Raw genomic sequence first — 13,667 nt, forward strand, 5'->3', positions numbered from 1 at the left:
GTAATAATCCATTGTGTATATATACCAGAATTTCTTTGCCTCTTCATCCATTAACAGACACATAGGTTGATTCCATATGTTGGCTATTACGAACAATGTAGATATATTTTTGAGATAGTGATTTTATTTCCCTTGGATATATACACAAAACTCAAAAACAAGTAAAGATTTAAATGTAAGAACTGAAACTACAAAACTCCTACAAGAAAACATAGGGGAAAAGCTCCATGACATTGGATATGACACCAAAAACACAGACAAGAAATGCAAAAACAAACACATTGGACTACATAAAACTAAAAAGTTTTGTACAGCAAAGGAAACAATCAACAAAATATTATAAAAAGGCAACCCATGGAATAGGAGAACATATTTGCAAGCCATATATCTGATGAGGGGTTAATATCCAAAATATATGAGAGACTCATACAATTCTATAGCAAACAAACAAACAAAATCCCAATAACCTGATTAAAAATAGCCAAAGTTCCTGAATATTTTTCCAAAGAGGACATAAAACTGGCCAGGATGTATATGAGGAAATGCTCAACATCACTATTATCAGAGAAATGCAAATCAAAACCACAGTGAAATATCATCTCACGCCTATTAAGATGACTATCATCAAAAACACAAGAGATAAGTGTTGCTAATGAGGTGAGGATATGGTGAAAAGGGAACTCTTATGCCCTGTTGGTAGAAATGTAAGTTGTTGGAGCCATTATGCAAAGAAGTATGGAGGTTCCTCAAAATAATAAAAATAGAATGACTATATGATCCAGTACTCCCACTTCTGGGTACATATCCAATTTTATTTTCATAAAATTACTAAACCAAGCATTTTGTCTTAATAAGCAGTAGCTGGAGGAAATGTCTGATTTTAGTAACCTGATGTAAAACTGAAATGCACACATTTTTGTTGCAAACATAGGTTAGTTATTGATGTTCACTGCTAGCCCATTATTCATAGCATGTTCATTAATAGTTAAGCTATTATCTTTAGTTGGAAAATTATATAGAAGATACTTAATAAATGTCCTAATTGTTTTTCTTTATCCTTGGCATTAGCCACCATAATTTGAATTCTCCATTAATGTGCATATGTATAAATATATATTAGTACATTAGCACTATAGTTCTATTAGTATATTAGTAAACAAGATAGATGATGTCTCTACTCCCATATAGGAAACATTCTGTTTAGGAAAGACTTCCCATAATAAACTTTCCTATAGAATGAGTTCATGCAATGGTAGGACTGTGTGTTATTATGATGTATAGTATCCTGCAGTGTAAGTCTTCTGGAATAGATCAAAAGACCTTTGTGGTGCTGAAGTCCATGCTATAATAAATACTGTTATAATGAAACTCCTGCTTACTTTCAGAGGATAAATTACATTCCAATTGGAGGGAAAGGCTTTCCTGAAAATAACTTCAAGCAATACATTGTAAATTCACCACCTCTTTTGCATTACTATGAGACATTTCCCTCAAAGAATTGACATGCAAATCATCAGGGTCTACATATTTTTCCCATTACATACAAAAGAAGGTGACTACACAAATTACCAATTTTGTTCATCAGTGACAATCAATAAAGGCACACTGCCTGGATACTTACGTAAAAAGTTGTGATATTTTTCTCTTTCTGAATCAATTCCCCTGAGCCAGTTTCTACTGACAGAGTCTGTCTCCTCACATTAGTGACAGGAAGAAATAATTAACTGTAAGTTGTCACTTGTGATCAGATGATTCATGAAGTAAAGGTGCACTAAGTGGGACAGATGAAATCCAGGCAGTCCTCCCCATGTCTGCTGGAATAGAGCTAGGAATAATCTCTGAAACATTCCTACTGCTAATTTTCACAGTTTATCTGGATAACAAATGAGAATAATCCAGAGTTTTTGTAGAATATTTAAGAGGTATTCTTTACCCTTAATCACCTCCCTGGGAAATATTCTCCTCTATTCTCAGAATGTGTCTGAAACTAGGACAATTCTGTGTAATTGTGGTTAGGGTGAGGTATTAATAATTTTAATTGTTATTATGCCCAATTGTTAAGTGTGAATTGTGAGTGGAAAAACAAGAAATAGTTATTTGTCTCCTTGTTCATTCATTCAACAAATATTTAGCAAGTGCCTTCCATGTGCCAAAATTTTTCAAGTAACTGACAAAATAAAGATGATTAAGTTTAATTCTTCACCTCGTTTCTCCCAGTCTAGAGGAAGATGAATTAGAAAATGAATGGTTAGGAACTAGTATGATCAGAGCCACGGCAAAAAGAGAAGGATCATAAGAGAAGGGTTAGCCGAGATGAGAGTGATACAATACTTGCTTTGGGTCTTGAAAGATATTTTGCAGCTATCCAGGAGTCTAAGAATGGAGGATTTTTCTGGGTTGGGTGAAATGTAGCAACTGCAGTAGAGATGACTGCAGAAAAAAGCCTGTGTCTTAGTTTGGGCTAATATAATAAAAATTCCACACATTGGGTGGCTTATAAATAACAGAAATTTATTTATCACAGTTCTGAAGCCTGGAAAGTCCCAGATCAAGGTGCAGGCAGATTCAGCATCTGCTGAGGGCCTGCTTCCTGGTTCATAGATGGCTGTCTTTGTATTGTGTCCTCAAATGGTGGAAGGGATGGGGAAGCTCTCTAGAATCTCTTCTATAAGGACAATAATTCCATTCATGAGGGCTCCAAACTCATGACCTAATCACCTACCAAAGGTCCCACCTCCTAATACTATTGCACTGGGGGTTAGGACTTCAACATAGGAATTTTGGGGTGACATTCAGTCTATAGCATCAATGGATGCCAAATCTGGTGAGTGAAAGTTTAATAAGGAAGAAGACATTTGCCTAGCCTCAAAGCATCTTACTATAAGATATTTATTAATTACAAAGTGAAAACAGTAACCTGAAAGTAGATAAACTTTGCAGACACTACCTTTACCAACTGATCAAAGTTAACATCATCAATAATAGGACAAGGCAACATTAAATGTCACCTGATGTGATACACTGGGAAAAATATATTAATTCAGTGGTTTTTTTTTAATGTATAACCTGAATCATTCATGAGGAAACAGCAGATAAACATCAAGAATCATTAATTAAAAACATGATTGGCCTGTACTCTAAAAAGTCATTATGTTAGGAAAGACGAAGACTGGAATTGTCCCAGATTAAGATACTCAAAAAACACAATAACCAAATGCAAAACAATTATCTTTTGCTATGAAGCACTTGTTTGGGACCAATGGTAATATCTGAACAGTGTCTATGTATAGTATTGTATATAGATAATAGCATTATATCAATGACATTTTCTTGATTTTAATAAGTGCACTGCATTTATGTCACAGAATATCCTTGTTTCAAGGAAATATACTCTGATATATTTAGTGGTAATGGGGAATTATGTCAGTAACTTTCAAATACTTAAAAATGTATAGGTATATATATATAGAGAGAGAGAAAGCAAATATGGTAAAATATTATCACTGGGGAAATCTGTATGAAGAGTATATGGGAATATTTTGTACTCTTCTTACAACATTTTTGGAAATCAGAAATTATGTCAAAATAGAAAGTTAAAAAGTAAAAACAAAACTGAAAATTGACAGATTTAGTTATATATATTTGTTCTGTTATCTTTCGCTACATAAGAAATAACCTGAAACTTTGCAATTTAAAATAACAAACACTTTTTATATCTCATAATTTGGTGAGTAGGAATTGGGGCAGGGATCAGCTGGATGATTCTTCTGCTCTCTGAGGTATTGACTGAGATCACTTGATGCTATTCAGCTGGCAACTGATTTGGTCTGGCTAGATCCACATTGGCTTCACTCACGTGTCAAACATCTTGGCAGTGATAACTGGCAAGCAGGAACTAGTTGGAATAGTCAACTGAAACCATTTAATGTAAATTGGATGTCTTACATAGCATGTCAGGACTCTAAGTGAGTGTTCCCAGAGATAAGTGGAAGCTGACAGTTTCTTAAAGCTTTGATCCAAAGACTGGCACATGTCTGCCATAGTTTATTATTCAGAATAGTCACAGAGCTCATCAGATTTAAGGGCAGGGTACATAGACTGCACCTGTCCGTAGAAGGAGTGTCAAAGGATTTGTGTGCATCATTAATCTGCCAAAATAATTGCTCATAAACTAGCTTTGTTTATTTTCTCCGTTATTTATTTGTCTTTTATATCATTGATTTATTGTCTTATCTTTACTATTACTTTCTTTCTGCTAGTCTTCAGGGTTTTTTTTTTTTTTTTTTTCTGTTTTTTCCAGAGAATCATGAGAAAGAATGTTAAATCATCCTCTTTTAGCCCTTCTCTTTTTTCTAACTAATACATTTTAGACTTTAAAATTCCCCCTAAACACTGCTTTAGACATATCCTATAAGTTTTCATATATAATACTTCCATTATCATTCAATTAAATATTTTCTAATCTCCATTATAATTTCTTCTTTGATCTCTGGATTTTAAGTCTTTAATTTCTAGGAGTTGCAAATGTCCTAATTATCTCCTAGTTACTGATTTTAACTTAATTTTACTTCAATTAGAAACAGTAAAAACTAAAAATGACTCTAAGCCTTTGAAATCATTAATATTTGCTATGTGACCTAGAATCTTATTAATTTTTAAAAATGTTCAATCTACACTTGAAAGAATGTGAATTCTGTCATTGTTGGGTAAATTATTCTACTTATATTTTTTCAGTCAAGTTTGCTAATTTTGTTTATAAGGTATTCCCTATCCTTTGAGATTTTTTTTGTCTACTTTTTAAAAATAACTTCTCAAGAGATGTGTTAGTCTTTTATGATCATACATTTCTCTATTAAAACTTTTAGTTATATCAATTTTTTACTGTATATATTTTATAGGTAACTATTGGTGGATAAAAATCTACCTAGCCTCCTCTCTTCCTAGGAGACTTATTTTTTTATCATTTTGAAATGTGTCCTCCTTTAGCTACCAAAACAGATTGTCATAGAATCTACTTTTTCTAATGTCAGTATTGCTAAGCCAAATTTCTTTTAGCAAGTATTTACATGATATATATTTTCCTATTCTTTTGCATTCAACTTTGCTGTGTGTTTCTATTTAAGGTGCACTCTTGTCATCAGCATAAAGCTGGATTCTGACACTCTAGGCCTTACTTGGATTATTTAACCATTTTATATTTAATATTATTACTGGTATATTTGAGCTTTTATTTACCATTTTAGTAGTTGTTTCCTATTTCATCCACCAATTTTTACATTCTTATTACTATGTTTTCTTGCCTTATTTTATGTCAAATAACCATTTTGCTATTCATATTTTTCCTCTATTAACTAGGTAGTGATACATTTTTTCAGTGTTCTTTCAGTGGTTACCCAAGGGATTTAAGTATGCATACTTGATTGAATATAGTCTAATGCGAATTATTTAAACTTTTTGCACTTACAAAGATGTGCACAGCTGTAAGAATATGAGACACATATTAGGTACTTAATATATATCTACTGCATTAAAGACAGAAGGAAGCAATACTATTTAAAAGGGCAGATATAGATAGCAAGTCTTAAAGATGAAATAAAGCAGCAAAAATGCACCTATTCCTTTGCTTGCAAATAGTGTAAACATTTTAATTAATGCTTTCAAGTTCTTACAATATTTGCCTGTTGTAATTGTTCAATCTCCCAGAACATATGTTATTTTACAAGTGTTTCTCAAAGTATTGTCTGTGAACTATCTACAACACAATCATGAGAGTGAGGAAGAGGGTTGTGCTTATTATAAATGTCAATTCCTGGGATCTACCTCACGTAAACTAAATTAGAAATTATGCATGCTTCTGTGTGAGAACTTACCAGTTGTAAGAAAGCATTGTATACTTATTCTGATTGCTTTTATGTTTTGATAAACAAGATGAACCAAGACCACTTTTAATGGGTCATGCATCTTCATGTCACGATGCCTGGATTCAAATTCTAGTCTTTACCCATTACAAGGTGTGTGACTTTGGGCAAGTTACTTTATATCTCCATCCTTCAGTTTCTCAAAGTGTTAAATTAATATAATAATAGCATATATCTCATATATTCATTGTGAGGATTAAATTTTAAATGTAGAGTGCTCAGAATAGTACTTGGCTTATAGCAAGCATTTGAGAAATGCTGTTTTTATATTATTATTTAAAAAAATGATTCTATTTTATTTTTAAGTCACTGTTCTATAGGTAAGAAAAAAAATTAAAAATTAGTATGTTCCTGAACTGAAAGTTAATTTTCTGAAGCTGATTTTCCTGATATTAATTTATTTTGTTGTCTTCTGTCTCTGACTCCTTTAATTAACAATGTGCGGGGGGAAATCTAAATAATTTTTTGTTCTCATCAGCTGTACTTTTATTGATTAAAGTTTTGCTAAATTTATTGTCCCTAATTTCAGTGAATTCATAGAAATAATACATCATTTATTTAATAACTAGGGTGTACTCTCTTTTAGAACACATCTCTTAGAGACATATGAGAGAAATAGGACCTGATGTTGTCAGAGTTATGGAGAAATGGTCTGGGTTAACAGTGTATTTGCTCAGTGAGACATATACGATTATTTTCAACTCCACATGCAACATTATTGGATAAGATGCCCACACTGAGCCTGAGCTTGGTAGAGCTAGAGGGGTTTATGCTCAAGGAGATGAAAGAAAGAGATCCAGCACTGTGATGAAAAGAGCGTTCAACCACAGGGTAGGCACCTCAAAATGATTATTTTCATTCTAGCCTCAGTGCACTGAAAAGAAAATACTTCTCTGAACTGCTGTACAGTATAGCTGCAGGTGGCATCCAAGTCAAAGTATTATGTTTGCCTTGACTCAAGTAAATTCCAAGGAACACAAGTTCTATAAGATGTCAGTACACATTCTAAAAATGATAGTATCTACAGTCAAATAGAAAAAAAATCTGAGGTTAACTAGGTTACTTTACTGCACAAACATTTTAAGAAAGGCGTTTATCATTTGTCATTGTAAAATGTGAATTTCCAGAAGCTATGCTTACCCTAGGCTTTCCAAATTATTTGATCATGAAGTGAAACTTTTTTCTTACAGAGACTCTCATAGAACTTGTGTTCACTGAACACATACTGGGTGGGAAACCCTGATTCAGTGATCAAGAAAGAAAGAAAATATCAAGGAAGTATGACTTTACATCAAGGAGAGAAAAGTATCATTTCCCTGAATGACTGAGGGAGAATACAAGCAAAAAAGTGTAATTTGGAATAGGGAGAACACTTTTAGAAAAACTCTACAAGACTGTATTTAAAACAATTTGTTCTATGTAGCACCAAGATCTTGGTTTCTCTAGTAAAATGAAGCAGAGCCCCTTGGAGAAATGGCTAATTCTAGGGCTGGGGCATGAAAAATATAAGATGACCCTGGAGCATTTTGTAATGACAGAAAATAAGGAAGGACTAAAAAATTAAAACACAATAATGGATGCATGTCAAAGGGATGTAAGAGCCAACTGAAAGAACTCCCAACGGCCAAAGCCAGAACAATTTAAGTAACAAAATAAATAAATAAATTAGTATTGGATTATAAACCCAAGTATAAAATAACAATATGTCAGCCCATATTGATATAAGTATATAGTTGAATAACTAAATAAATGGAGGAGCAGATACAAATCTTTTTTTATAGAAAAATTCCAAATGATTTTTATAGATAGTTCCCAGGAGGTGGAGCTAAACACTCCCACAGTTCATTCCCCAGACACCTGCTGTGCAGGCTGCACTTAGCAACTTGCTTCAGAAGCATCAAGTATGGAAAGACAGGGGGGAAAAGTATCTTACAGTGGAGAACCCTGGCAAAAACTATCTGGGCTGAGATTATGGATAATATAACCAGTAGTAAGTCATGTTAATAGTATGGACCTGTATTGGACTGCTGGGGCTGCCGTAGCAAAATTACCACAACCTGGGTGACTTAAACAACAAAAAATCATTTTCTCACAGTTCTGGAGGCTAGAAGTCCACGGTCAATGTCTTGGTAGGCTTGATTTCTTCTGATGCCTCCTTGCTTGGCTTGCAGGTGACTGCCTTTCTGCTATGTCCTCAGTCTGTGTTGTGTGTTCTAATTTCTCTTCTTCTAAGGGCATCAGTTAGATTGGATTAGGGCCCACTTAAATGACTTCATTTTACCTTAATTACCTTTTTAAAGGCCCCATCTCCAAACACAGCCACATTATGAATTACTGGGTGTTAGGACTTCAACATATGAATTTTGGGGTATACAGCACCTAACAGTACCCCTGATGAGAAAGGCACATAATTTCTGTGGTTTCAGTCCCACAAATTCATAACTCCAGTCTAGCTACTAGAAAACCATCAGATAAGCCAAAATTCAAGAGTATTTTACAAACTACCTTATCAGTACTCAAAATTGTCACCATCATCAAATACAAATAAAGTCTGGGAAACTGTTGCAGACCAGAGGAGAGATTAATGAGATATAATTACTAAATAACCACCAAATATGAATCCTAGATGGCATCCAGGAAGAAAAACAAGGATTTTAGTGAGAAAATGAGTGAAGCTTGAAGTATGAGTTTAGTAAATAGTAATATAACAATGTTTGGTTTTTAGCTGTGACAAAATGTACCATCAATGGAAAATAACAATAGAGTAAACCCCATTAAGAGTATATGGGCACTCTCTAAGATCATTGCAATTTCTCTGTTGAAATCGTATTTTAAAACTATTCTAAAACAAAAAGTTAATTAGAAAACTAGTTTTTTCCCTGATATGTCCAATTCTGTTGAGAAAGGTTGGAATAAGAATATGGTTTGATCCCTTTCATAAATACTCTAGCCTTGGAAAGAAAATATGAAACTCTACAATTTAATGCCATTTGAAAACAAACAGGAAAAAAAATGGAAAAGCTTGGTTGTTAAGGAAACTTTCTTTGTGTGACTGAAAGGTAATAATTTTGGGACTGAATCCATGCTTTATAGATAAGGGAGAGAGGTAAATATGAGGAAATGAAACCGTGCCACAGAATTTCCCTTGCCAGTAACCAATAAAACAAATAGTAATAATTAAGATAGTAAAACTGCTAAAACCTCATTAGCAACAACCACACAAAAAGAGGTAAAGGCGACAACTTTTTATTGTAAATTTAAAAAGTGGTGGTTAATGGAAGAAACAGAAAATTATATTTTGGTACCAGCCAATATCTTGGCTCTACCCAGAAGGTAAATATGAAAGTAAAAGATGAATCTACAAAACCTTGAGACTTGTCACTGATACTCTTTAATTTAAAGAGAAGGTAACTAAAGAACTAAAGAGGCAGCCCTGTTAAAAGTCAGTGGAAACCCCATATGGTAAAAACCACTACAGGTGAGAATGAGACCTGAGCGAGGCAGTCAAGACAGCCAGGGCTGCTTATCTTCCAGGGCACTGTTCAGAGCTAGGCAACAATATATAACCTAGGGAATGTGATCCAATGGCTGAGTAGAGTAGGAATTTTCAAAGGAGAGTTAATACACAGTTAAACACAGATCATTCAGAAAGGGTTACCCTCATCCCCAGGAACACTCATCTCTCCCCACCTAATCCTTAATACTTCTAAAAATTGAATTAATAACAAACCTCAGCCTTCAAACTGCACCCTAGAAGAGGGTAGACAAACTGGTCCCTGTTAAAGGCATCAAAGATAATATACCACTCTGTAGCAGAATAAGTTTACAAAACATTAAAAGAAAGCTATGTAGATTGATTATGAACAAGGAGAAAAGAAATTAGATTGCAACAGTGCTAATGTACTAAAGGAAAAGAAAATAGGGAGAAAGGAAGAAAGGGAAGGAGGGAGAAAGGGAAGAGTAAAAGAAAGAAAGTAACACATTATGAATGTGATAAATCAAAAACCCAGTCTGGAAGAAAACATAACCCAAGATACTAAAGCATATTCCTCATGAGTGACATATATCATAGAAGATGTCAGATTCTAAGAGCTCAAAGACGATAAGATCAAGCAATAGAAAGGACTAGACAAGGAAGCTGAAGACCAAAGGATGCAAATTAAGAACCACTACAATGAACAATCAAAACACATCATTACAGAGCTAATATATCAGTTAGAACCCATAAAGGGCAAAATAGACAATCTGGCTTTTGAATTAATGACTTGAGATAATCACAGTAAATACAGAAGGGAAGAGGAAAAAAGAAAAGAAAATCAAAGAAACAATGATAGATATGAAGACAAAAACACTACAACATAAAGATAATTGTGATTTGAAGTAGAAAGCCCAACAACTTGGATAGGAAAAATACTTAAAGACATGAAACAGTATATTTCTATAAACTAAATCTTTAGCTTTGGGAAAAGCTAACAAAGAGCAATCAACAGCAAACATATGCTATTTAAATAACTGAACTTCAAAGATAAACAGTTCTCCAGGGCATCCTGAGAGAATAAAACAAGTTTTCTACAGGTGGCAAAAGCAGGCCAGCCTAAGAATTATTTTCCAAAATTCATTTCCAGAATACAATGGAGGAAAGTCTACATATTCTGAGAGAAATGAGATAATGACACAAAATTATTATCCTCAACCCATTCGTCATTTAAGACAATAAATAGAGTAAATATAATGTGAGCAACAAAACAACATTCATGAGGAAGGAGTAGTGGGGGAAGCAATTGGAAAAGAGTTCACCCCTTGTCTTTCAAGAAGACCTGTTGTTCCATCCTTACTAAATATGGATATGGATTTAAAGACTCCATACCTTTGATATTCTTCTTAAATCTTAGAAGGGTTTTTTTTTTGACAAATAAAAATTATTATATATATTTATCACGTAAAACATATTGTTTTGAAATGTGTATGCATTGTAGAATGGCTACATTGAGCCAGTTAACGTAAGTATTTCCTCATATAGTTTTCATTTTTTGTGGTGAGAATACTTAAAATCTACTCCCTTAGCAATTTTCAAGAACACAGTACATTGTTATCAATCATAGTCCTTAGGAGGTTTTTTCTTTTTTTCTAATAATTAATAATTCTTTGGTATTGAAACATTTATTTCAAGTTTAACAATTCCTTCAGTTGTGCTCATGTTTTTTTCTGTTAGATTCAAGTAAAATTAAATTTAATACTTTTGATCTTTAGAAAAGCACGTATTCTATCATTCAATTCTTATAAAATCATATCTGGCTCATTTTCTTTTTTCCTCTGTTTATTCACATAGAGATTGGAAAATGTTTCCCAAATGTAACACTGGTATATAAACAGAAGAAACAGTGGGGTGGGATTTGGGATGTTATCTCTTTTTTGTGCTTCTCTAAATTATTGGATTTATTTTTAAGATAAGCATGCATTATTTTATTTAGGAAAAAAACAGCTGTTATCTTTTAAAAATGCAGTTACAAGGAGAAAAAACTGGAATTAATTTTTTTTCTACACTTTCATGTCTTTGAAAGAAAGAAAAATCAATGACATGAACACAGAAAAAGGGTACTTGCAGTCTGGTTTGAGCTTAGAGGAGCAGTTCCTTCAGAGGAGGGATTTGCTAACTGATCAGAGTTGGGTCTGTCAGTGGAAGTCCTGTAAGGAAGTACTCTCAGTTTAAATAAGCAACACTTAAAAACACCATAGGGACATTTTTATGCCAAAAACTAAACCAACTTCCTGAAAGACTGTGGTCAAACAGAACAAAAGGTTCTGCACCACCTAGAAATCACCTAGAAGAAAGAATGTAAAGTTTCCCTGAGATCAAAAAGGCAAAACAAAATGAAAAGTGAGTAATAATTGATAATGGGCAAGTTTAATGGCAAACTGTACTCAAAGTTATCAAAAACCACACTTGAAATTTATTGCAGGGAGATTTGTAATTTTTATTAAGAATTCCAGTAAGCCCCAGATTTCTGGGTAACATGAATCATTGAGAAGGAATCTGCTATTTTCAGGCCAAAATTTGATTTTTTTAGTGATGTAAGAAGGTCAATAGATCGCAAAGCCTCCATTATCTTACCTTACTTTGACCCACTTAATGACTTTGAAATGTATGAATTAAGTTCTGTCAAGGATTGAACTAAGATTACAATGGCTACTTGTACACTGTTTTCATCATTTTCATTTTCTCTTCATTTCTCAACAATCTGTTTTTGCTTGATACTCCTGGTAGAATGACTTGCATTCACTTCACATTAGAGGGAAACTTGAGGAGCTGTGCTTGAGTAACTCCAGGAAATACATGCATATGATTGCCTAAAGGCTCCTTTTAACAATCTAAGAATGACTATTATACTTTACATCTCACAAAATTGAACTAAATCTCTGCTAATGGAAGGGCACTTTCAGGACCAAGACTAATTATTCCCAGATCTATCCCTAGACATGCTGCACAAAAATTATTTCCTGGCCAAATAAATTTGGAGAAAAAAAATTCATTCCATATACTTCCCTTGATGGGCCCCAAGGCACTATAAATATTGGATGCTTTGAGAAAGTCTCAGGGAAGACACAGCTATGGTTTTGTTTAATCTACACTTGTAATCCCCTGGGAACACTTTCTCAGCCCCCATTCCCTACACCATTTTAGTAGCAGAACACACTTTGGAATTTCTTGCTCTAGAATTTTGCATTTTTGTGTTGTTATTTTTTGTTGTAATCACTTTTTACTTATCTGTCTATATTTTTTATTCTTGATGAATTGCTTAGATTTAATATTCTGCCTGTCAAAGGAAATCAACTTTCCATGTTGCTAAACTTGGCCTGTGTTCTTTGACTCACTTCTGGTAAACAGAGTTTTTGCTTAATCAGGGAGATTCTGCTTTACTTCCTACTCTAACTGAACCAATGCTCTTATCTTATGCAAATTATTATATAGCTTTTCTAAATTTATATAGTTGTATCTATTTTTACAGAGAAAACATTATTTGGATTTTAATGATCAAATCACAATCCTTTCTAAGCTCCAACTCAATATAAGATCTCCTTTTATATTAATACAACTCATTTCTGCCACTTAAAAGTCTCCAAGTTACCTTTAGCAATTTTATCCATTCATTCAGACAACAAAAAATTAGTAATCTTCTAGAATAATCAAATATTTCTTTACTACCCAAATATATACTACTCAGGTTGTGGCTACTGTACAAGGTACTGGAAATACCATGTTGGAAAAAACAAACAAACAAACATACAAGATCCCATGTCATTACTGTCTAACATTGAAGACAATGTTGTAAATGGGTAAAGTACTATAAAGGAGAAGTATAAAGAGATACAGGTCATATAATAAGTGGTTCTAAAAGATCACAGCCTTCCTATGATGTTTAAGCTGAGGGAATCATTCATTTAACAAATGTTTATTAAGTACCTACTCTGGCACCATACTAGATTAGAGATGCAACATTAAACAAAACAGACATAATCTCTGTTCTCATGAAGCTTTAAGTTTGGTGGGAGCAACAAACCACATAAACAAATAAACTATAAGTCAACAACTATGAGAAATAATAGGTAGTGAATAAACAAAATATAAGAAAAACAGGGGACCTGCCAAGGGTGTTCAGAGCAGTACTCTCTAATGAACAAAATCCAAGTTGAGAACTCAAGAATAAGGACCTACCATTTTGGGGTTTAGAAAAAGTGAGTTCCTGGCAA

This window comes from Lemur catta, chromosome 11, assembly GCF_020740605.2.
Source record: "Lemur catta isolate mLemCat1 chromosome 11, mLemCat1.pri, whole genome shotgun sequence".
Lineage (NCBI taxonomy): Eukaryota > Metazoa > Chordata > Mammalia > Primates > Lemuridae > Lemur > Lemur catta.